The sequence below is a fragment of the Pseudophryne corroboree genome, chromosome 2 (assembly GCF_028390025.1).
Source record: "Pseudophryne corroboree isolate aPseCor3 chromosome 2, aPseCor3.hap2, whole genome shotgun sequence".
Taxonomy (NCBI): domain Eukaryota; kingdom Metazoa; phylum Chordata; class Amphibia; order Anura; family Myobatrachidae; genus Pseudophryne; species Pseudophryne corroboree.
In genome coordinates this window covers 901093218-901118320 of record NC_086445.1, presented here as the reverse complement: position 1 = coordinate 901118320, position 25103 = coordinate 901093218, and the positions used below count along the sequence as shown (strand labels likewise).

Here is a 25103-nt window from a genome sequence, read left to right as displayed (position 1 = left end):
ACGTCACGAACACGCCCTGCGTTTACCCAGCCACGCCTGCGTTTTTCCTGGCATGCCTGCGTTTTTCCGAACACTCCCAGAAAACGGTCACTTGACACCAAGAAACGCCCTCTTCCTGTCAAGCACTCTGCGGTCAGCAGTGCGACTGAAAAGCTTCGCTAGACCTTTTGTGAAACTACATCATTTGTTGCAATAGTACGACGCGCGTGTGCATTGCGCCGCATACGCATGAGCAGAAGTACCGTTTTTTTGCCTGATCGCTGCACAGCGAACGAATGCAGCTAGCGATCAACTCGGAAAGACCACCTATGTGTCTGTCTATTATCTATCTATCTATCTGTCTGTCTATAATCTATCTATCTATCTATCTATCTATCTGTCTATTTATCTATGTGTCTATTATCTATCTATCTATCTATCTATCTATCTATATATCTATGTGTCTGTCTGTCTGTCTGTCTTTCTATCTATGTGTTTATTTATCTATTTATTTATTCATCTATCTATCTATCTATCTATCTATCTATCTATCTATTTATCTATCTATCTATCTATCTATCTATGTGTCTATTATCTATCTATCTATCTGTCTATCTATCTATCTATCTATCTATCTATCTATCTATCTATATATCTATCATCTATCTATGTGTCTATTGTCTGTCTGTCTTTCTCTCTATCTGTGTGTCTGTTTGTATATCTATGTGTCTGTCCGGGGGCGGAACTGTCGGAGACAACGGAGTCTGTTGCCACAGGGTTCCATCCCAGAAGGGGGCACTTCCTCCATTCCATTTGTACCCATTCTGCAGTTACTGTAGTAGAGGAGCCACCGAGCGCAGCGTCTATCAGTGGCGCTCGCTCCTCCTCTGTGACTGTCTCGGTGCTCTGGCCTGCAGACGTCACGTGACATCTGACAGCAACCCAGAGTGAGGAGCCGGCAATGTAAGGGGGATATGGCTAAACCGGAAAGCACCAGGAACACATCGGTGTCCCTTATACACAGGCGCTGCCTGGCTGAGTAGCCCCGCGTCCAGAGGTTGTACACGCGGCCTGCACTGAGCTGGCGTCCCTTCTACCGGCTGTCGGCGTCTGGGTTCCTGCTTTCTCCGAGCTGTGGTGCAGTCGCATCTCTCACTCCCTCCACACTCCAGGTGCCGCTGAAATGCCTGTGTGAGGCAGTTACCCTTCCTTGCTGCCAACGCCTTCCAGCTGTACAGTAGCAGGTGCGCACGGGTCTGGGACTCCAGGTCGACAACAAAAAGGTTGACACACCTTAGGTCAACGCCAATTGGTCGACACACCTTAGATCGACATGGACAAAAGGTCGACGTGGACAAAAGGTCGACAGGAACAAGGCCGACATGGAAAAAGGTCGACATGAGTTTTTTATGGTTTTTTGGTGTCTTCGCTCGCCATGCTTCGGGCATGGTGCCTTCGCTCCGCTTCGCTCGGCACAGATTACCGTTCCAATCGTAGTCCACGTGGATCGTTAAGTATGAAAAGGTTCCAAAAAAAGAAAAAAAATTGTGAAAAACTCATGTCGACCTTTTTCCATGTCAACATTGTTCCTGTTGACCTTTTGTCCATGTCGGCCTAAGGTGCGTCGACCAATTGGCGTCGACCTAAGGTGTGTCAACCTTTTTGTTGTCGACCTGGAGTCCGGATACCGATGAGCACTGAGGGGCTGTCACTGACTGGAGAGTGTGCACGGGAATCCAGTCTGCAGTGTTAAGTGAAAGCTCTATTTGGGGAGGAGGGAATGGGGGGGCGCTGAACTTCGGTGCGCACTGTCCCTTTATTAAGTATGGGAGGGAGGACGCAAATTTACAGTTTGCGGGGGGGGCGCCGAACACCCTTGCATCAGCACTGCGCACAGGTGCAGCAGTATATACTGCTGAAAATTTGTTGAGTTTTGATCCAAGATGTGCGAAAAAGATAGTGGGGGAGGCACTGCCCCACCTGCCATAGAGTATTTATTACAGAGTTTTGACTATAAAAATTATTAGAATAATACAAAGAAGATATTTTTTATTTATTATTTTTATACACTCTGGCTTATACATTAGTATGACAGGAAAGGCTCTGTCTTACCTCACTGCACATCACTGGGGTGTGTGTCACCCTGTACATCCCCTCTCTGTAGAATGGGGGCAATTTAAAAATGTTGCTATGGGCCCACAAAGTTCTAGTTGCTCCTCAGGTTGAGCGCATATAATTGTGCAGGGTACACAAATTATTGCAGGTCTATGGGATTTAAAACATAAATCAAAACCCAATATGTTCAGTTGGGAAATATAACCAACATGCTGAGTTTCACCTTTAATTAAACTGCCATCTTAAATCCTATTCATTTTGCTGAAAATCTATAATTTTGATAAATCGCTTCTTGGTGATTCAAACCCTTTAATGTATGCAAATCATTTTAGTATTTGAGAAATACACAAACTGATCAAATAATTAAGTAATTATCTCCTACAAAAATAAGATAGTGGCCATTATGTGATAGGCTACTGAGAGATGCAGGATTGGGCAAAAACAACTTTCTCTTGTCTTTGAAATTACTGTCTCTTTAAAAAATACTAGGAAGACTCCCTGGAATTGCACCCTATTCACACATCTCTCAGGCTACTACATAACCCCAATATATTAAATGATCTCAAGAAATCCTTAGAAATCTTTACAGATAATTTATGAACGTGACAAAATTCATATTTTAGGCTTAAGGGCCTTTTGAAAATGGGCCATGTCTTTGTACTATGAACAAAAGCAATATCTTCAAAAGTGCAATAATAATAACAAAATCCCAATATTTCTATGGTGATGTCTGTCAGATGTAATTATTATAATGACTTTGACATAGAGGTTTTTGAGCAATCAAGGAAAAAAACCTATTTACTGAGCATAATAAGGAGCTGAAAAGCAATGATTGCATATATCTGAGATCTGAATATACCATGTCTTTTGTTAAGCCTCACTCTACATATAAATATTTTGGATTCAGTTCACAGTGGGAATCACTGCATAAAAAAAATATTCCCTAAACTTGCAATTACTGGAAAGAGCTGAGAAATTACAGGGGCTCATTGTGATTTTTTTATTACTTATTTTATTTCAGTTTTCGTTTGCTGAGAAATTGTGTGAGTAGTGCTGCTATTTATGTTGATTGCCTGTTCTGCACCAGGAGTTTGCAGTTTAAATATTTTGCTTGTATAAATAATATTGAAAATCTCTGCATTAAATTCCCCTTGACAGTGTGTTATACTGTATACGCATTGAGAACGTATTCATTCAGAGGTGATAAAAGCACTAAAACACAACGGAGAACATGTGTAAAAATACAGGCCCTCATTCCGAGTTGTTCGCTCGGTAAAAATCTTCGCATCGCAGCGATTTTCCGCTTAATGCGCATGCGCAATGTCCGCACTGCGACTGCGCCAAGTAAATTTGCTATGCAGTTAGGAATTTTACTCACGGCTTTTTCATCGTTCTGGCGATCGTAATGTGATTGACAGGAAATGGGTGTTACTGGGCGGAAACAGGCCGTTTTATGGGCGTGTGGGAAAAAACGCTACCGTTTCCGGAAAAAACGCAGGAGTGGCTGGAGAAACGGGGGAGTGTCTGGGCGAACGCTGGGTGTGTTTGTGACGTCAAACCAGGAACGACAAGCACTGAACTGATCGCAGATGCCGAGTAAGTCTGAAGCTACTCAGAAACTGCTACGAGATGTGTAATCGCAATATTGCGAATACATGGTTTGCAATTTTAAGATGCTAAGATTCACTCCCAGTAGGCAGCGGCTTAGCATGAGCAAATCTGCTAAAATCCGCTTGCGAGCGAACAACTCGGAATGAGAGCCACAGTTCTGCTAAAATGATGTTAATGCGAATATAAATCTGCCGAATGGTTTTTGTAGATCTGGTTTACAGCTAAAATCCTGATGGTAAATTAACTGTAGTGTTTTTGGCAATTTGGGGCTGAATTCTTAGCCAGATACAAAGTTGCTTTAATTGAGGACAGCCGTGGAAGCCAGATTTACTACTTTATGCTTCTGCAAGTATTCGTACAGCTTCAAGCAGGAATCTGCACAATCCACTGTTTCTCCGTCCACAGGTGGTCATTCCGAGTTGTTCGCTCGGTAATTTTCTTCGCATCGCAGCGAATTTCCGCTAACTGCGCATGCGCAATGTTCGCAGTGCGACTGCGCCAAGTAAATTTGCTATGCAGTTAGGTATTTTACTCACGGCATTACGAGGTTTTTTCTTCGTTCTGGTGATCGTAATGTGATTGACAGGAAGTGGGTGTTTCTGGGCGGAAACTGGCCGTTTTATGGGTGTGTGGGAAAAAACGCTACCGTTTCTGGGAAAAACGCGGGAGTGGCTGGAGAAACGGGGGAGTGTCTGGGCGAACGCTGGGTGTGTTTGTGACGTCAAACCAGGAACGACAAGCACTGAACTGATCGCACTGGAAGAGTAAGTCTGGAGCTACTCAGAAACTGCACAGAGAAGTCTTTTCGCAATATTGCGAATCTTTCGTTCGCAATTTTGATAAGCTAAGATTCACTCCCAGTAGGCGGCGGCTTAGCGTGTGCAAAGCTGCTAAAAGCAGCTTGCGAGCGAACAACTCGGAATGAGGGCCACAGGTGGTTATTCAGAGTTGTTAGCAAACCAAAAAGGTTAGCAATTGGGCAAAATCATGGGGGTAATTCCAAGTTGATCGCAGCAGGATTTTTGATAGCAATTGGGCAAAACCATGTGCACTGCAGGGAAGACAGATATAACATGTGCAGAGAGAGATAGATTTGGGTGTGGTGAGTTAAATCTGCAATCTAAATTGTAGTGTAAAAGTAAAGCAGCCAGTATTTACCCTGCAGAGAAACAAAATAACCCACCCAAATCTAACTCTCTCTGCACATGTTATATCTGCCCCCCTGCAGTGCACATGGGGGGTCATTCCGAGTTGGTCGCTCGTTATTTTTTTCTCGGAACGGAGCGATTAGTCGCTAATGCGCATGCGCAATGTCAGCAGTGCGACTGCGCCAAGTAAATTTGCTATGCAGTTAGGTTTTTTACTCACGGCATTACGAGGTTTTTTCTTCGTTCTGGTGATCGTAATGTGATTGACAGGAAGTGGGTGTTTCTGGGCGAAAACTGGCCGTTTTATGGGTGTGTGCGAGAAAAAACGCTACCGTTTCTGGGAAAAACGCGGGAGTGGCTGGAGAAACGGAGGAGTGTCTGGGCAAACGCTGGGTGTGTTTGTGACGTCAAACCAGGAATGACAAGCACTGAACTGATCGCAGATGCCGAGTAAGTCTGGAGCTACTCAGAAACTGCTAAGAAGTGTCTATTCGCAATTCTGCTAATCTTTCGTTCGCAATTTTGATAAGCTAAGATTCACTCACAGTAGGCGGCGGCTTAGCGTGTGCAAAGCTGCTAAAAGCAGCTTGCGAGCGAACAACTCGGAATGACCCCCATGGTTTTGCCCAACTGCTAAAAAATGTCCTGCTGCGATCAACTTGGAATGACCCCCCATGTTGCACTGCAGGTGGGGCAGATGTAACATGTGCAGAGAGAGTAATAGGCCCTACACACTGGCCGATCCGCCGCCGAGCTGCCCGACGGCGGATACGGCCGACTCGGCGGCAGAGGGGCAGTGACGGGGGGAGTGAAGTTTCTTCACTCCCCCCGTCACCCGGCTGCTTTGAAGTGCAGGCAAATATGGATGAGATCGTCCATATTGGCCTGCATGTACAGCCGACGGAGGACCAGCGATGAACGAGCGCGGGGCCGCGCATCGTTCATCGCTGGAGCCTCCACACTGCACAATATGAACGTTATCTCGTTCATTAATGAACGAGATCGTTCATATCGTGCAGTCATGTCGGCCACTGTGTAGGGCCCTTTAGTCAAAATCGTAAGAAAAGTTAGTGCAGAATGAAAGGTGAAAGTCACCTTGCAATCCCGATTCGATGCCAATGCGCGGTCAAGTTAATTTTAACTATCTCATAGAAAAGATAGTCAAAATTGACACTTAGCCAAAATCGCACATAGTCAGTATCACAAGAACACTCATTATGTGCTTGCGATGCCGACCTAGTCCCTGTCGCATAGTGAGAATCGGGCTTAGCCCGAATCTCACCGTGTGTATGCACCTTGGGGGTCATTCCGAGTTGATCGTAGCTGTGCTAAATTTAGCACAGCAACGATCATGTTCCCTGACATGCGGGGGGATGCCCAGCACAGGGCTAGTCCGCCCCGCATGTCAGTGCCACCCTTCCCCCCGTACAAATACAAATGCATCGCACAGTGGCGATGCCTTTGTATTTGAGGAGTAACTCCCGGCCAGCGCAGCTCCAGCTGCTGGCCGGGAGTTGCTCGTCACTCCTGCAGGCCGCAGCGGCTGCGTGAGACCTCACACAGCCGCCGCGGCTCGCCAACCCAACGGTCCGGCCACGCCTGCGTTGGCCGGACCACACCCTCTAAACGGCGGCTTAACGCCGCCGTTCAGCCCCCTCCCGCCTAGCGACTGCCTCTGTGTCAGAGGCGATCGCTAGGTAACAAAAGGTGCCATGCGCCTGCGCACTGAGGCGCCGGCGCATGCGCAGTTCCGACCCGATCGCTGCACTGCGACAAACTGCAGCGAGCGATTGGGTCAGAATGACCCTTTTTAAGTGATGCAATGGACCTCTCCTTAGTAGCTAGAATGCTAATCAGCAGATGTATTTGTTCTCTCTATTCATCTCTCCACAGAGACTTACTTCTAGATAGTAGTAGAAATTTGTAACTGGGGAATTCAGATTATGCTAAATAAGCAGCAAAAGATCTCAGACATAGACAGTGTTAATTTGTGGTGGTCATAATTACCATCCCACCAGGAGAATTGCTTGTTAGTATTCACTTATTTTTTTAGTGAACCCACTGTATCCTATAGACAGATAAATGAAATTACCAGCAGTCTGTTCATATTACGCTGGGCTTCAATTAGGGAGGCCAATCCCGGGCCGTTTTTTCAATCCCGGGATTCGGGATTGAAAAACGCTCAATCCCAGGATTCCCAGGATCCCGGGATTGCAGTAGGGATCAGTGAAGAAGAGTGTAGGGAGCATCTGGAGGGTAGGTAGTGGTGCGGGAGGGTGTAGGTAGCGGCGTGGAAGGGAGGGTGTAGGTAGCGGTGCGGGAGGGAGGGTGTAGGTAGCGGTGCGGGAGGGAGGGTGTAGGTAGTGGTGCGGGAGGGAGGGTGTAGGTAGTGGTGCGGGAGGAAGGGAGGGTGCAGGTAGCGGTGCGGGAGGGAGGGTGTAGGTAGTGGTGCGGGAGGGAGGGAGGGCGTAGGTAGCGGTGCGGGAGGAAGGGAGGGTGTAGGTAGGGCCGCGGGTGGGAGGGTTGGTAGCGGGCGGCGCGGGAGGGAGGGAGGCTGTTAGAGAGATTACTGCACGAAGGGAGGGTGTAGGTAACGGTGCAGGAGGGAAGGAGGGAGGGTGTAGGTAGCCGCACGGGAGGGAGGCTGATAGCACTGCACGGAGGGAGGGAGGGTGGGTGGGTGTAAGTAATACCACTTACTATTAGGTGGGCGGCAGCCATGGACACACTGAACGCGGCGGCATTTCAAATGAAGCGCCGACCGCCAGCCAACCAGAGCTGGCGGACCGGTAGCCAATCAGGGAAGTGGCCGCAGCAGTCGCTCCTGATTGGCTGAAGCTGCTGCGACTGCTTCCCTGATTGGCTGCCGGTCCGCCAGCTCTGATTGGCGGCCGGCGCTATATTTGAAGTGCCACCGCGTTCAGCGTTTGTCTATGGCTGCCGCCCGCCTAATGGTAAATTGTATTACTTACACACCCACCCTCCAGCGCATGCGCAATGTAATCCCGTGAATCCCGGGATTGGATGCTCCAATCCCAGGATTCAAATCCTGGCATTTTTGGGCCCAAATCCCGGGATCCCGCCGATCCCGGGATTGGCCTCCCTAGCTGCAATGGATTGAAGCAGGAGACTGTGGGGACAAAGTGGTATCACCTCATGTTATGTGCACTGATACCGCTTCTCCCCCCATGTATTACAGTGGTGGTGTGTGGTATATGTCATTATTGGTGCTGCTATCTTTAAGATAACACGCCGATTTGCTGGGCAATGTATGAAGGTCAGCGACACTGACCGTTCCGACACCTGCAGCTATCAAATTCCACAGCTGCAGATGTCGTCGCCCAATCACAGCCACTGTAGTTCCTGTTGCATCTGCCGGGCTGCACCAGAGCCAGATTAATGATGGGGCGGATGGAGCTACAGCTCCAGGCCCCAGGTAAAAATAGGCCCATCACCATGACAGCATGATGATGATTAACTGCCCAGGTGGTCACATGGCTGCCATAAATGATAAGAATTAAAATTATATTTTTTATTTCCACACAAAGTGATGCTGTTTTTCTACTTTTATGTATTTTGGGAGACATTGGGGCTTATAGTGTAGGGAGTGTACATGCCCATATATCACTGGCCACACCCACACAGCATTAGCCACACCTTCTCAATTTCTCCCAAAAGGCCCTTGATAATTTTCAGCCCCAGGCACATGTGGCCCTTAATCCGGCCCTGGGCTGCACGTGAGCTCTCGCTGCGCCTGCGCATTGGGAATAGACGTGCCGATCAGGACTGCCGAAAGTTGCAGGGCACAGATCATTTAATACTCTCTCACAACGGCTGCCACTAGTATAACACATGCTGCCGATATATGGACCCACTTCACCATGATCCGGCGGTAACTCAGGTCCACACAAATAACAGGTGTAGTACTTACAGCAAATATTAGGGGAGAGTTTAAATAATCCAGGGTGACGTACTGTACAGATCAGCAATACTGGGAACATTCATAAGCAGAGTCTTCAAGCAAACTGTGTAGATACATACTGTAGGTGCGTAATACTGATAGTATATAGAAACGGAGGATTCAGACAAGGTGAACAATACTGGGAGCAGACAGAAGCATTGAGTTCAAACAAACCAGGAAAGTACTACGTGCGCCACACTATTTTATTCTCCCTCCAGGGGGGTCGTGGACCCCCACGAGGGAGAATAGTTGTCGGTATGCCGGGTGTCGGGATTCCGGCGCCGGTATACTGTGCTCCGGTATCCCGACATTCGGCATACAGAAGACCACCCGTTTCGGATACCTCGTCTGATGAAGATGGCGCTTACACTGACCCTTCAGACACTGATGCAGATGCTTCTGATGGGGAATCTCTGACACAAGTGGATGTTCCTGACCTCTTGGAGGCTATCAGGCTGATTCTTCAAATTGATGATGACGAAGAGCCTCCAGCTACCTCTAAGAAACCAGATAAGTTTAAACGTCAGAAGGTTACTAAATTAGTTTTACCTCATTCTGACCACTTGGTTGACATTCGTCAGGAATCCTGGGAAAATCCAGGAAAGAAATTTTCCCTGTCTAAAAAGATGCTAGCTCGTTATCATCTCGCTGCAGAGTTAAGTAAAAATTGGGAAACACCTCCGCCGGTGGATTCACAAGTCACGCGTCTGGTGTGTCCTCTGCTCTGCCTATCACTACCGTCACCTCACTGAAGGAACCGACAGATAAGTGTGTGGAGGGTTGCTTGAAGTCCATTTACACTCTTGCTGGAGCTGTGCATAGGCCCACTATTGCGGCTTCTTGGTCGGCAAAAGCTATTGAAGCCTGTGTTTAGGAAGTTGAAGCGGTACTACCGTCGGATTTTCCTGATAATGCTAGACAGTGTCTTTCATATATTATTTACAGCCTCTCATTATATTCAGGAGGCGGCATCTGATGCAGGTGTCCTGGCGGCCAAGGCATCTACTACGTCCATTCTGGCTCGCCGAATTCTCTGGTTGCGGTCCTGGTCTGTAGATCTAGACTCTAAAAAGACCTTGGAGGCAATCCCTTTTAAGGGAAACATTCTTTTTGAGGAAGATCTCAACAAGATTGTTGCTGACTTGGCATCAGCAAAGACTGCATGTCTGCCTAGTACTTCTCCTTCGGCTCCGAAGGCTAAAAGTACTTCCTTTCGTTCCTTTCGACCTCCAGGTAAAGCAAAGGGTCAGGCGTAGTCGAAACAGGCTCGCACTTCCAAAACCTCTAAGCCCAAACCTAAACGTGCCTGGGCTGCCCGTCAGCCTGCTTCCAAAACAGACAAGCCTGCTGCATGATGGGGCGGGCCACCCCCTGGGGGATCCCAGGGTGGGAGGCCGACTTCTTCGGTTTGCTCAGGTGTGGTTACAGACCACTTCGGACGCCTGGGTAAGGGAAGTCGTCCCTCACGGATACGCCATCTCTTTCAAGAAACGTCCCCCTCTCCAATTTTGCTCAACAACATCCGTTCGGGTCGGGTAAAAGCAAAAACACTCCATTTAGTGGTACAATCTCTCCTAGATACAGGAGTGATAGTGCCGGTGCCTCTGGCTCAGAGAGGCAGGGGGTACTATTCAACGCTGTTCCTAGTCCCGAAACCGAATGGGTCTTCTCGGCCCATTCTCAACCTCAAGTCTTTGAACAAATTTGTGAAAGTTTCCAAATTCCGTATGGAAACGCTTTGCGCTATTGTTCTGGCTTTGGAGCTGTCAAAGTCAGAAAAATATCATGCTACACGTTGCCATATATCCACCCCATGCGCGTGCCTGCTGCACGTGCACATTCTCTCCCGTGCGTGCGGATACTCACAGTGGCGTGACGGCGCCCCTACGGGCGTGCGCTTGAGCGCATGGTATGTGCATTTACGGTAGAGTTTGTGTGCGTCTAGCGGGCGACTCAATCGTTAAATAATAAAACCAAATAGTATGTTTTAAAGATAATGTTCCCCTTAGTGATAACTGTAAGTTTGTTTAATGTGACTTGTTCATGGACATAGGAATCCCTCTTTTCATGATACAAAGGGTCTGTCTAAGGTTGAACAGTGGTGTCTGGTACCTAACCGAAGAGTATTTTAATAGCAACAATCCGGTGTTGGTTAGGTAAAGATTAAATTGCTCCTGCGTATAGTTATGGCCATTAGTAGATTCTGGACATTTCATATATTTTCAGTTCATTATCCATGCGGCGGGAATCCGGCGATTCCCTCCCACCTGAGCAGTTTGTAATAGCCACAGCCCACCTGTTCAAATCCACCTATGACCTTTTGTTGTGATGCGAGGAGACATTCCTGTGTCCAATGAACAATGAGATTATAGGTCCCTTTGTAGTGTACTGTATGCAGTGTATATAAGATCAGCCAGCCTGGGCAGCTCACTCTCACTCCACAAACGGTTTTCATATTGACTAACTTGGAGCTGGTACCAGGAATAGCGCAGCGATCATTCCCAGTGTGTGTAAGTAATTCTCTGTAATCAACTCGCTCTTTGTTTGTATTGGCCATTCACTCTCTCTCCCTCTCTGTTATAGTATAAGATTGTAACGTTATTGTATATTTCTGTCTAGATATTCTGTTAGAATTATATGTTAGCTTGTAGTGTATGACTTGTAAACTGTTTACCCCTTTTCGATATAACTAAAAGCTTGTTAGTAAAGGTGTTGGAACCTTAGCACGGTATCGTGTGTTCATTACATTGCAGTGGGTAATAGGAGCGTCTCGATCGCTCAAACAGCTTTAGTATTAACAAGGTTAAGCAGTGTTATATCGCTACAGTGTTTCAGTACAAGGTTTACAGTATAAGAGTATCCTTTCTATGTGTTACATTCAAGGTTTACTGATTGTCATCTTGTGAGCGTCTGTGCCGCTCGTGATCTCCTCGCGGTCTCGAGCGTCCGCTACGCTGGTAGCGTAGCATTACGGTAGTCGCCCGCCTATAGCGTGCTCGACACCACGCATTAAGCTGTGAGCGAGCGTGCCGCATGTGCGTCTCGATCACGGCCGAGCGTATGCTACGCTAAGCGCGTACCCTTACTGTACCCCATACGCCAATAGCGTACTGAGTCTCTTACCCATATATAGTGAAGGTTATAAGGTAATCAAAATCAGCATTATCAATTGAGGGCTCGTCCGTCCTCCACATATCCGCACTAACGAAAACAAACGTTATCTGCCAGCAAGGGCGGGAAGGCAGTAGTGCTGGCTAGATAAACGTCTGTTTCGCTACGTTGTAGGAGTGCTGGGGTGGAATCCGGAACCGGAGGTAAGAACAATACGCTATTATCTTTTAAAACTGTTTATTTCTGTTTTGTGTACACACACGCACATATCTACATTGTTGTATCTCACTCCCTAGTTGCCATTAGAATTGATTATTAGACATGTGCTGAGGAAATCTGGTGCTATTTAGTTGAGATTAAATAGGATAATTTTTAAGGGAATAATTGTAAAGGACACGCACACAGCATAGCAAATACTGTGTGGTGTACGGTAAGCGATTACAGTTGAACATCGTTTATAGAAGCGTGTTGGTTGTGTCGCTGTGGGCATATCTGAACTTTGTACATACGTGTCTCGGACAACGTGCGAAATCACGTACGTGACGCAAAGGCATACGCACGTGTCGTGTTTACGCAACGGAGTGTACGAATACGCCCACCGAGACTCAAATCACACAATAACCTTGTTTAGTGTGGGCGGTATAGTATAGCCACCTGATAATAGCACAGATTTGTTCAGTTTTCCAAAAAAGTATTAGTTAAAAGAGAACCTTTTTCTATTGCAAAACCCAGGGATTATACTCCTGCCTGTATGAAAGGAATTTCTGTATAGAAAGATCAGTGTGCATATGAGTGAGTAGGAGTGAGTGTGGAACTTAAAGTATTATTTTTGTGAACCCACAAATCGGGATCCCGTCGGAGACCACATCAGGTGAGTGGACACTTGGTAGCGTGGGACTGGCTTGCCCGCGTTAACATTATACAAGGTAAAAGGAGCAAGTAGTATTCGTAGACAAAAGGACTGCGAAGGATTAAGCGCAGCCCGAGGGGTTTTGCGTATTACCCATATAGAATTAAGCTCCGGCTGAAGGTTTCGCAGCCTAAACAACCGATTCCATTGGTCGTAAAGCGTATAAATATTAAGTTATTTATGCACAGTACGACTGGACCGCACGTAATTGTGTGCATTAGTTTGTTACCTTGATACCCATTAAAAATTTACTGTGGGATCATAAACGCTATTTGTACATTCTAACGTGATTTGTGTAGGTTTTTGTTATTTTAAGGGAGTTTCACTGCTCACTCGGGAAATCTCCAACGACCAATACTTACTGGGGAGGGATCGCATACTCCCACGCGCCCCAGTAAATAGAGGTTACAAAAGATCCCACGGATTGGATTGGCCAATTGGGGCGCAGAGTGAGTGAAGGCACTAGTGGAACTTTCACCGTTGCCTTACCGCGGGCAACTTGGTTTGTTTTGTAAGAATTTGCTGAGACAGCAATATCTGCAAACAATGGGGGCCAGTTGTTCAAAGAAGGGACGTCCAACAAGGGTTCACGTTGGTAGTTGCTGGCCCAACGAGTCCGCACGGTATAATGTGTGAAAAATCACACACACAGGTATTCAAAGAATGGGAACGAATGACAGAGGATGATGGGGAGCAGTCTCCCCGGGTAGGCAGTCTGAACCCTGAGGTATCGCAGAGCCTACGAAAAAGGATAGGTCTAATAAAATCTGCCAAGCAGAGGATTCGACAAAATGATTGTTTACAGTTATGGCAACGGGAAAGTGAAATACAAGGAGAATTAGCTTACACAGCTGACTCTCACTGTGGTAAGAAAAATATGGCAACGGGAGAGAAGGTGGTTACAGAGAATAGCACACTGGTGTATGATAAAAATGCACTTAGCAACTGTATTATAGATGATAAGGATAAGTGTAACAAATGTAACAATGATAAAAGTAAAACTGCTAAATATACAACTGTTAACCCGTGCAAGTTGCACTCCATGTTAAACTTCCCTCAGGATTACCAGCAAGAAAGTGAGCCCAGCACGATGTCGGCACCTTTTCCAGCAGCCATCACACAAGACATCCAGGTGGACGCGACCAATTCGGTAAAGGCAATAATCAAACCCCCTAACGGAGGGTCAGGTGAGGTCGTGTCCACAGGTACGTACGGTGTTATAAATCACGCACAAACAAATGTACCTCATATTGTAGAACCAACACAAGATGATGTAATTGAATTTAACCCTGTCAGGGTGATCACAGTCCCCAATGGGAAGACTGACGCTCAGGGAATCATTCCCGTCAAGGACAGTGCAATGCACCGTCCCTGGTCTCGGACAGAATTAAGGTCAATTATGTCTGAATTTCCTGATCCTAGGAAAGATCTAGTTGCATGTCAAAGGTTTATTAAAGAACTAGGAAACTCCACAGAACCCACCAACAAAGATTGGCGGACAGTGCTGAGGGCATGTTTGCCCTCCAGTGTTGACCCTGCGAAATTTATTGCTGATTGTAAATTAGACACGGAGGTACCTTGTACGGAGGAACACAATCAGGAATGTATTAAGCAGATCTACCGACAGTTAGAAGTATATTTCCCAGCCATTGTCGAGTGGAACAAAATCTTCTCCATAAGACAAAACGAAGGGGAAAGTACTTCTAATTATTTCCACCGGGCATTGCAGGACATGACTAGGTATACAGGTATAGAAAACATCGAAACAAGTGCACCGCACAGAGAAGTAGCAGTATTTGTGTTAATGGATGGTTTAAAGGAAGTGTTGAGAGCAAGGATACAGACCACCAATCCATACTGGAGAAATAACTCAGTGACTGCATTAAGGAACTCCGCTGTTGGGCATGAGCAAAACATCATCAAGCACAGGGAAACAAAGAAGCCCCAGATCCCTGTGGGTAAGTCAAAGGTGAAAAGGTGTTATAATTGCCAGAAAGAAGGTCATTTTGCAAGCGATTGTAGATCAAGAAGTAGACAAAAGTCATATCAACCCCCTAGACAAAGATATGAGCAAAGTTATGGCACACCAAATTGTAATCAGGGATCACATACGAAGGAGTTTTGGGCCGCACCTGTAACATGCAGACAGGAAAGGTGATCATTAGGTCTGATAGTAAGCCTGAGGTTACAGTTAATGATATTGGGAGGTCAGTTCCTTGAAGGCACAGGAACGGCCGGGAGAACGTTGTAAATTTATCTGTAAATGTTTTATTTTCTTCCCCATTTCTGATGTTCATTGGCAGAATTCAAACATCACATAGCTATTAGGTCCTTGCAGAAGTCTACCAAACCCCAGTGTGACCTACCGACATCGGTGTGTCCTGGCCAGGCGCAAAACGGTGGGGAGTGGAAATACTGGTGGGGAGGGGACATCGCAAGGACACCAGTGGAAGTGTTGGTGTGACAGCCTGATGGTGAACGGAAGATCTGATAATGTTTTTTTGTTTTTGTTTGTTGCTTAATGCAAAATGTGATGAATTGTTCTCTCTCTCGTTTGTTTTTCTCTCTTCTCTTCTTTCTCATGTTTTAAAGATGGTATGTCACACATCAGTTGAACAAATAGTAATGCAAGATTTTTGCTCCTTACAGAGAGATCGCTGATTTGGAAGGAATATTGTATCACCGGAGTGTTCGTTTGGAAGACTGAGAGACAGCACCTTTGAGATGACAGCAGAGCAAGAAAAACAACTAGACTAGAGGACATAAGACATCGTAACATTTTTCTTTCCCCTCAAAGTATTTTTTGTACCCCCATTATAAATTTCTCTTTCTCCTCCTGTAAGATGGACTCGCCCCAAGAGACTGCAGTCCGTGTTTTCCTGTTGACCATGATGTTGACCAGAGCAGTCTGTTTCGGTGAGAGTACCAGTGAGGTCGAAAAAGGATCCGGAATGGGTTTCTGATGACTGAGACGGAGGCGTAAATTTCCAATAGCAACACAATCACCAAGCAAAGGCGAGTACCAGAAAACAATCTAGCAGCCATGTTATTTGTAGACATTGTGAAGGATTGTTAGCTGAAGAGAACTGCATCTGTAGGCATTGTGACAATATAGTTGAGGATGGGTGCATAAAGAAATGTCAGTCCAGTTTTAATATCCACATGGACCGGCATCCATTGAGTGACTATCACTCTTTAGTGGGTAAAGTGCTAAATCAGACAGATTGTTGGGTATGCTCTCAAAGTACCTCAAGGCCATAGCAAATCAGGACTAGTACCATTCCCTTTAACGGTAGGAGAGGTACTTGAGCTAAGTGGTGGGAGGCAGGTGGACAAGAGGTTTAATATCTCTAGTCCTCCTAGTTTGAAGCTCCACCAATATCATGTGGATAGGTCCTTAGTGTGCTTTAACATTTCCAATCCCTGAAAGCCGGGAAATTGGGAAGTGTCATGGAGTAACCAAACCATGACATTTTCACACAGAGCCGACAGAATGCCCATAGACACAGAACTTATACGCCAGATAGCCGACCATAGGAAATTCTTTCGGTATAGGTACACCTTAGGAAGTAGGATCATGCGAGTTGGAGAAGTATCACCAGGATACTGTGCACAGATCGTACAAACTGATACGTGTACTAAACAGATGGGAGAATTAGGGTTAGGAGATTTCACATGGAAAATTTGTAACATGGTAATGTCATACTCCGTCCCATATGTTCTCCCCGATGATGCATATTTCATATGCGGGAGGAAGGCGTATAAGTGGCTTGCCCCAAACTCAGAGGGATTGTGTTATATTGGAAAAGTACTGCCTGAGGTAATGACTGTATCCCACACTAAAATTAAAGATATTCACCGTGGTGCCCAAGCTCCTTATACTCACACTCATTACGAGCACATTGTTAAACGGCACCTGATAGAAAGTACAGAGCATCCGGCCTCTGACCTGATCCATGAATCCACCGGGATTAAATTCCTACTCGCGTTAGATATCACTCGTACCGCCAGAGGAGTGATAAATTATAAATATATATCTGCGCTTGCAAATTTATTAGACAATATCACCGAAATGTATGACGACACATTCAGGTACACTGGGAAAGAGTTACAAGCCTACAAAACAGAACTGGTTCAGCATAGGATGATTCTCAATTACCTCACAGCTGTGACAGGCGGGTATTGTGTTACCCTAGCGACTCAATATGGAATAAAGTGCTGCACGTACATTACAAACAGCACGGAGGACCCAGCCGAGGTCATAGACCAAAAGATGGATGACATTTTACAATTAAAATGGGAGTTTCGAAGGAAACACAATCTCACACTCGCTACTGTGGGAAATGAGCTGACCAGTTGGGTGTCATGGTTGAACCCACAAAATTGGTTCTCGGGTTTAGGAGAATGGGCCCAAGATATTATTATGGATGCAGGGAAATTTCTTTTGTGTATTCTGGGGGTCGTCATATTGGTTGGCCTGATATTTAGATGCGTTCGGGTTTTAGCGAAGCATAAAAGCAGTACCAGGGTGATGAGTCTAAGGAGCGAGGACACTGTACTAACAACGACTAATTTGATTTATGACCCAACGATAGAGACAATGTTGTGATGAAAATGTGATTCCACGGTCCGTTTCTTTCACCCGTTTCTCCTTTGTTTTCCTGCAAGGTACGAAGACATCCACTTGGAAGAAGAATTTGACAACCTTTTACACAGACCATTGATGGACAATGCCATAGACCCCCATTTTCCCTAGTGACTTTAACTTTTACGATAGCCCAATACTTTAAAGATTGTAAGTCTATGGACATTGAGAAAGCTTTTTGCTCAGCATTTATAGCAAAAGCATCGGGAGACTACAGTCAACATGTACATCGAGACAAGACATCAGACAAGACCTCAATCAGCAAATGTATATTAAACTCACATAGTTTATGACTGCATTTACCATAATTGCTTCTTATCTCCATTTCTACAACCTTCAGGTAATGACACACATAGTCGATAGGGAATATAGGCACAGATATCAGCACTCACATATTCCCCCAATCATGTATCATCAACTAAAATGTGCTCCCCCATTTTGTTAAAACCAAAAGCCGAAAAGAGCTCGGTAAAGTTTGACAGCCCATCCACAGACCCGTAATACGGGATAAGAAGGAATTCAAATGTATACTTCGCAATACCTCGAAGCTTGATTTAAAAAACGTACGGCACGATGATACATGACCCCTCACACATGCTTCTACTATCTCACTAGGTCATACCTTTTTCCCACCTGATCCTCTTCTCCCTTACCAAATCATAGAAATGTATTCACATATGACATATATTTTTCTTTTTGAACTGTTTTAGGAAGTGGCAGTTATTGATGACTGCCAAAGGGTGGACTGTCAAAGTCAGAAAAATATCATGCTACACGTTGCCATATATCCACCACATGCGCGTGCCTGCTGCATGTGCACATTCTCTCCCGTGCGTGCGGATACTCGCAGTGGCGTGACGGCGCCCCTACGGGCGTGCGCTTGAGCGCATGGTATGTGCATTTACGGTAGAGTTTGTGTGCGTCTAGCGGGCGACTCAATCGTTAAATAATAAAACCAAATAGTATGTTTTATAGATAATGTTCTCCTTAGTGATAACTGTAAGTTTGTTTAATGTGACTTGTTCATGGACATAGGAATCCCTCTTTTCATGATACAAAGGGTCTGTCTAAGGTTCAACAGTGGTGTCTGGTACCTAACCGAAGAGTATTTTAATAGCAACAATCCAGTGTTGGTTAGGTAAAGATTAAATCGCTCCTGCGTATAGTTATGGCCATTAGTAGATTCTGGACATTTCATATATTTTCAGTTCATTATCCATGCGGCGGGAATCCGGCGATTCCCTCCCACCTGAGCAGTTTGTAATAGCCACAGCCCACCTGTTCAAATCCACCTATGACCTTTTGTTGTGATGCGAGGAGACATTCCTGTGTCCAATGAACAATGAGATTATAGGTCCCTTTGTAGTGTACTGTATGCAGTGTATATAAGATCAGCCAGCCTGGGCAGCTCACTCTCACTCCACAAACGGTTTTCATATTGACTAACTTGGAGCTGGTACCAGGAATAGCGCAGCGATCATTCCCAGTGTGTGTAAGTAATTCTCTGTAATCAACTCGCTCTTTGTTTGTATTGGCCATTCACTCTCTCTCTCTCTCTCTCTCTCTCTGTTATAGTATAAGATTGTAACGTTATTGTATATTTCTGTCTAGATATTCTGTTAGAATTATATGTTAGCTTGTAGTGTATGACTTGTAAACTGTTTACCCCTTTTCGATATAACTAAAAGCTTGTTAGTAAAGGTGTTGGAACCTCAGCACGGTATCGTGTGTTCATTACATTGCAGTGGGTAATAGGAGCGTCTCGATCGCTCAAACAGCTTTAGTATTAACAAGGTTAAGCAGCGTTATATCGCTACAGTGTTTCAGTACAAGGTTTACAGTATAAGAGTATCCTTTCTGTGTGTTACATTCAAGGTTTACTGATTGTCATCTTGTGAGCGTCTGCGCCGCTCGTGATCTCCTCGTGGTGTCGAGCGTCCGCTACGCTGGTAGCGTAGCATTACGGTAGTCGCCCGCCTATAGCGTGCTCGACACCACGCATTAAGCTGTGAGCGAGCGTGCCGCATGTGCGTCTCGATCACGGCCGAGCGTATGCTACGCTAAGCGCGTACCCTTACTGTACCCCATACGCCAATAGCGTACTGAGTCTCTTACCCATATATAGTGAAGGTTATAAGGTAATCAAAATCAGCATTATCAGAGCCCAAGGACTATATGGTATCCCTGAACATAAAGGATGCTTACCTGCATATACCTATTGCAGTGTCGCATCAGCAATACCTGCGGTTTGCTATTGGCAACCTACATTTTCAATTCCAGGCCTTAACTTTCGGTCTGACCACGGCTCCAAGAATTTTCACCAAGATCATGGCGGTCATGACGGCTCTGCTCCACCGTCAGGGTATTAGGATCCTGCCGTATCTGGACGACTTGTTGATCCTAGCGAACTCTCCAGAGGTTCTCCTCTGTCATCTGGAACTGACGGTCCAATTCCTGCACGCCCACAGGTGGCTCATCAACTGGAAGAAATCTTCCCTGGTCCCTGCTCAGAGTATGGTGCACCTGGGAGCGCTATTGGACACCCACAACCAGCGGTTGTTTTTGTCTCCGGAAAAGGTCCTGAAACTTCAGGACAAGATAAGATGCTTCCTCTCTTGCCCACGTGTGTCGGTACACTCAACGATGCAAGTACTAGGCCTCATGGTGTCGGCTTTTGACATGGTAGAGTACGCTCAATTTTATTCCCGTCCTCTGCAGCGGTTGATACTCTCCAAGTGGGACGGCCTGCCTCACCGGATCAGGACTCACATGATCTCCTTGACTCCGGAGGTCCGCTTGTCACTAAGCTGGTGGTTACAGGACCAGCAACTGAGCAGGGGTCATCCCTTCTGGATCTCCAACTGGGTCCTTCTGACGACGGATGCCAGTCTGTGGGGCTGGGGAGTGGTGTTGGAGCAACACTCTCCTTAGGGTCGGTGGACCAGGGAGGAATCTCTCCTCCCGATAAACATTCTGGAATTGTGGGCAGTGTTCAGTGCGTTGACACTAGCCCTGCCTCTAGTACAGATGTCCTTTGTGTGCTGATAGAGATTTTCCAAAAGCGTTTCGCTGGTATATAACATACGTCCAGCTTCCTCAGGAGCATCATGCTCCTGAAGAAGCTGGACATATATTATATACCAGCGAAACGCGTTGAGTTTGCACTTTGCTTGCCACTGAGGCTGTAATTGTCTGGAATCCACGCTTCCAAGCCATCCTGAGAACCAGGACTTCATTTGAGACCCACTTCCAATATTGCTGCAGCTTTTGGAAAATCTCTATCAGCACACAAAGGACATCCCAGCTGATTTCACCAGGAGAGTGCCATCTCCCAAAGTGCTTGTTCTCTTCAGGAGTTGGACATATTCTCAGCATACAAAGGACATCCCAGCTGATGAAAACAAAAAAGAATACAGATCCTATTTAAAACAGTCAGCGCTGGTATACATTCCTATTTATTTGCATTTCTATGGGGGACTCTTGATCACCCCAATACCAGCAGCTGTTGATAGCGCACTTGTATACACATTTTTTTCTTCTCTAAAGCTTTTAGCCTGTTGGTGCCTCGGATCAAGATCTAACTCTACACCTTGATGCTATTCCCTGTAGAACCCAGTGTACCTTGCAGAAAGAGATTTAACAAAGATAAGTTCTTACCATAAATCTCCTTTTGTCTGGTGCTACATTTTTTGTTGTGCTGTACAGTAGAGTAAACCGCTGGAGAATCGGCCTCCCTTTGGAAACTGGTGGTAAAGTACTAATTTCCAAGATAAAGTATGATTTCTCCTCTTGCAGTAGGGGTCCACCAGAAACACTTCATCCAGTTGACAATGACCACAGACTCTGGCATATCTGGGGATAGCATGCAGTACCTCCTGCACTGGAAAGGAGTCGGTTCTGAGGTCTGCTCTTGGATTAAGTTGACTGTTGTACATGGAACTGCTCTGCTCAACAAAGTTTTCAGGTTGCATTCTACCAATTCTCAAGAGTAACTCCTAAGGGATATTATGGACATCTGTCCCAATACTTTCAAAGCCTTAAGGACAGGTGGAAGTGCTGCATCAATGCTTACAACTATAACCCTATCAATGGCAGTCCTACCAACTTTGCATGAGCAAAGTTTAGATATTCACTTCTATGGTAGTGCTTCAAAAATTCTTGTTTTATTTGCCTTGTCATCTACTAAAGCCTCACTATACTGATATCTCTAAACTATCAATTTCAGCTTTGTTCCTCACATTTTATACCTTGACTTCAGTTTTCATCCTCACGACCTGTCCTTTCTGGTCTTAGCGGCTGTCCCAACCAAGTAGATCTGACTTGAGAGTCACCTGCACTGTGACAAGTAGAAAGTCATTAGATACATTTTATTTTATTGCCGTCTATTGAAGAAATATAGACATTCCAATATATTAATTTATAGCTGAATTGATTAACCTGCAGCAAATCAGAGTTCATGGTGCAAGTCCTGGGCATGGCCAGTGCCAAGAGGTATAATAAATCCTGTGGCAGATGTGCAGCGTTGCAATGCCAGGAAAGAGGTGCAACCCAAATTTAGCAACCCCTGCAGGCCAACCGCAAGGTTCTCAGGGCATATGAAACATTGCAGTGCAAGTTGGGGGTCTACACTAGCACAGGACCCAACATTCACATAGGCCCTCATTCCGAGTTGATCGCACCAAGCTACTTTTTACTGCTGGTGCGATCAACTAATCTCCGCCTATGGTGGAGTGTATTCTAGCATAGCAGGGCTGCGATCGCCTGTGCAGCCCTGCTATGCTAAAAAAGTTTCCTGCAAAACAAGACCAGCCCTAGACATACTAACCCTGGCCGACGGATCCAGCGATGATGGGCTCGGCTTTGACATCAGACATCCGCCCTCCGTTCGCCTGGACACGCCGGGCAACGACGCGAGTGCACATTACGGCCCCAGCGCATGCACAGTAGTGACCTGGTCGCAGCTGTGCGAACGAAAGCATGCTACGATCGGGTCGGAATGACCCCCATAGATCATGAGAATTAATTTTTATTCTGTTTTTATCAATTACTTTATATTTCCATTTTGTTAGTAAATATCCTCATAGGTTTTTTATTTATTTTTTTACTGCAGTATGTGCATATTTAAGAATTATTTTAACAACAGCATCATTTTTTATGCTAACTCTATTTAGTGCACAAAAAATGCTTTTCTAAATGAAATAATCTTGTGCATAAGTATGCGGTTCTGAATTATTTTAGTTTAAATAATTCAGAGCAGCTTCCATTAGTGTAATATAGAATATGATAAATAGGCCATGTAATTTTTTCAGTCAAAACTGCTTTAAAGCAAATAAACTCCAATTCATTCACTTAATGGGGATTTGGACAGGGATGGCTCTGTATATTTTTATGTACCGTAGTCCCAATTCTCATCTAACTAAGCTGATTCCTGACAAAGTCCTGCATAGTACTGCAATTACAAGTAAGGAATTGTCTGTGTGGCAGGAAATCAATTCTAGCACTTAGGATTAATTAAAGCACAATGACAGACAGGTACAGTAGCATATACCAGAGCCAGAGGGGGGAAAACAATTGCATCAGACACAATGCAAAATACTTGCATGGTCTTACATGGAAGCTGCTACATAATTAACATTGGTAATTTTCAATTGGGGAAGCAGTTAGTTTCCTAACAAACGGGATCCCAGCGGTCAATATACCGACGCCGGGATCCCGAGAGAGGACACTATCCCGGCGTGAATATACCGATGCCAAACGGGATGCCGACATCAAAATACCGACAGCCGGCATCCTAATTGTCCTGACAGCAGGATGCGCTGCTGTCCTGCCGCAGGGAGTGTGGGGAGCGGGAGGTTAGGTTTAGGCAGAAGGGGGGTTAGGCTTAGGGTCCACGCACGGGAACGATAGGGTTAGGGACCGGGGAGGGAGGGTTAGGGTTAGGCACATAGAAGGGGAGGTTAGGCACCTAGCTGGGAGAGTTAGGTAAAGGCAGTGTGGTAGGGTGAGTTAGGGTTAGGCACCTAGTGGGAAGGGTTATGGTTAGGCACAACCGGGGAGGGTTATGGTTAAGCATCCACAGTGGAGGGTTAGGGTAGGGAAAAAAATGAGCGTTAGGGGGCTAAATGGGGGGCAGTCGGGATTATGTTGGACGGGCACCGCTTATGGTATACTGACCGCCGGCATCCTGTCCATCGGTATATCATACTGAACCCTTCAATAGAATTGTCAAAGTTTTCTCAAATTTTATCTAAATAAAGTTTGTATTCTTAGATTCACCTGTAAGCAGCAATATTGGTGTCACATGTGCTGTACTTCTGCATCACAGAAATGTAAAGAAATGTACTTCAGTGATTACTCCAAATGGATATAGCATATCTTTCTCTATCTTCTCTAATGACCGGTCATGTAATAAGCTATCAGCGACCTCCTGCAATGTTTAAAGCTAGTTAGTACATAGAAGGTTGATGGAGCATTTTCTAGTCACTCCAGTCATCCAGTCCTACAGTACTTGGTATCTTAAATCTAAATTGTGTGCATATCGGTTTCAATCTGTAACTTTTTGACTTCTGTCTATAGGGTAAATTTACAAAAGGCTCATATAGACGGCCGATGCGGGAGAGATGTGTGCTGAGCGATCCGCTCAGCACACATCTCTCCCGGCGCTCAGCACAGCGAGATCTGTGCTGAGCGTGCAGGGGGAGATGAGGGGCAGCTCATTTCACCCAGCGGGTGAAATGAGCAACCCGCTAGATTGGCCTGCACTGCAGGCCAATCTAGCAGCAGCGATAGCAATTTGCGGGGCTGCACATCGCTATCGCTGTAGGGGGTACACACGGAGCGATCATGCTCAAATTCAAAGCAATCTAGTCAGATTGCCTAGAATATCGCTCCGTGAGTACCCCCCTTAAGGTGGGAGTTTTTTTTAGAACTGGTGATGTTGCCCATAGCAACCAATCAGATTATATCTATTTTTAGAAGCAGCTAGATAAATGTTAAGTAGAAGTAGAATTGATTAATTGATTGATTGGTTGATTGATTGATTGATTGCTATGAGCAATATCGTCAGTTCTAAAAAAAAAAACTCCCATTGTCTTAGTTTTATTTTTGTTTGTATCTTGAACTATATGCCTTTTCCTTGTTTTATCCTGTACTTGTTTCATCACTACTGTTCCCTTGTCTTTCTGTCCTTGACCTGTCACCCCCAGTTTGCCCTAATGTTGTTTTGATGTTCCTTGTATTATTTCAAGACTTAAGGGGGGTACACACGGAGAGATCCATGTTTAAAATCTAAGCAATCTGACTAGATTGCTAATATTTTAAGCACGGATCTGCCGTGTGTATGCCCCCCAGCGATAGCGATGCGCAGCCCCGTGCATTGCTATCGCTGGTGCTAGATTGAGCCTGCATGCAGGCTCAATCGAGCGGGTCGCTCTCGTCAGCGCTGTGTAAAATGAGCGGCCCCCCATCCGTCCATCCCCTCGCTTAGCACTTCGCGCTGTGCTGAACGGGGGGAGAGATGTGTGCTGAGCGGTCTGTGTTAAGGTCGCTCAGCACATATCTCCCCCATCAGTACCCCCCTTTACTGTGCAGCATCCAAGTATCTGAGGGCAGACCAGAGGGAAT

The 25103-nt window shown here is 45.7% G+C and overlaps 2 long non-coding RNA genes across 2 annotated transcripts in view; one reads left to right on the top strand and one right to left on the bottom strand.

The window, feature by feature from the left end:
• Positions 1-25103, bottom strand: part of LOC135049985 (uncharacterized) — an 84192-nt gene that overhangs the window by 36462 nt on the left and 22627 nt on the right. The window contains exon 2 of the long non-coding RNA XR_010241528.1: positions 21728-21816. This is a non-coding gene — a long non-coding RNA (uncharacterized LOC135049985). The remainder of the gene's footprint in view (positions 1-21727; positions 21817-25103) is intronic.
• Positions 1-25103, top strand: part of LOC135049986 (uncharacterized) — a 47345-nt gene that overhangs the window by 2134 nt on the left and 20108 nt on the right. The window lies entirely within an intron of this gene.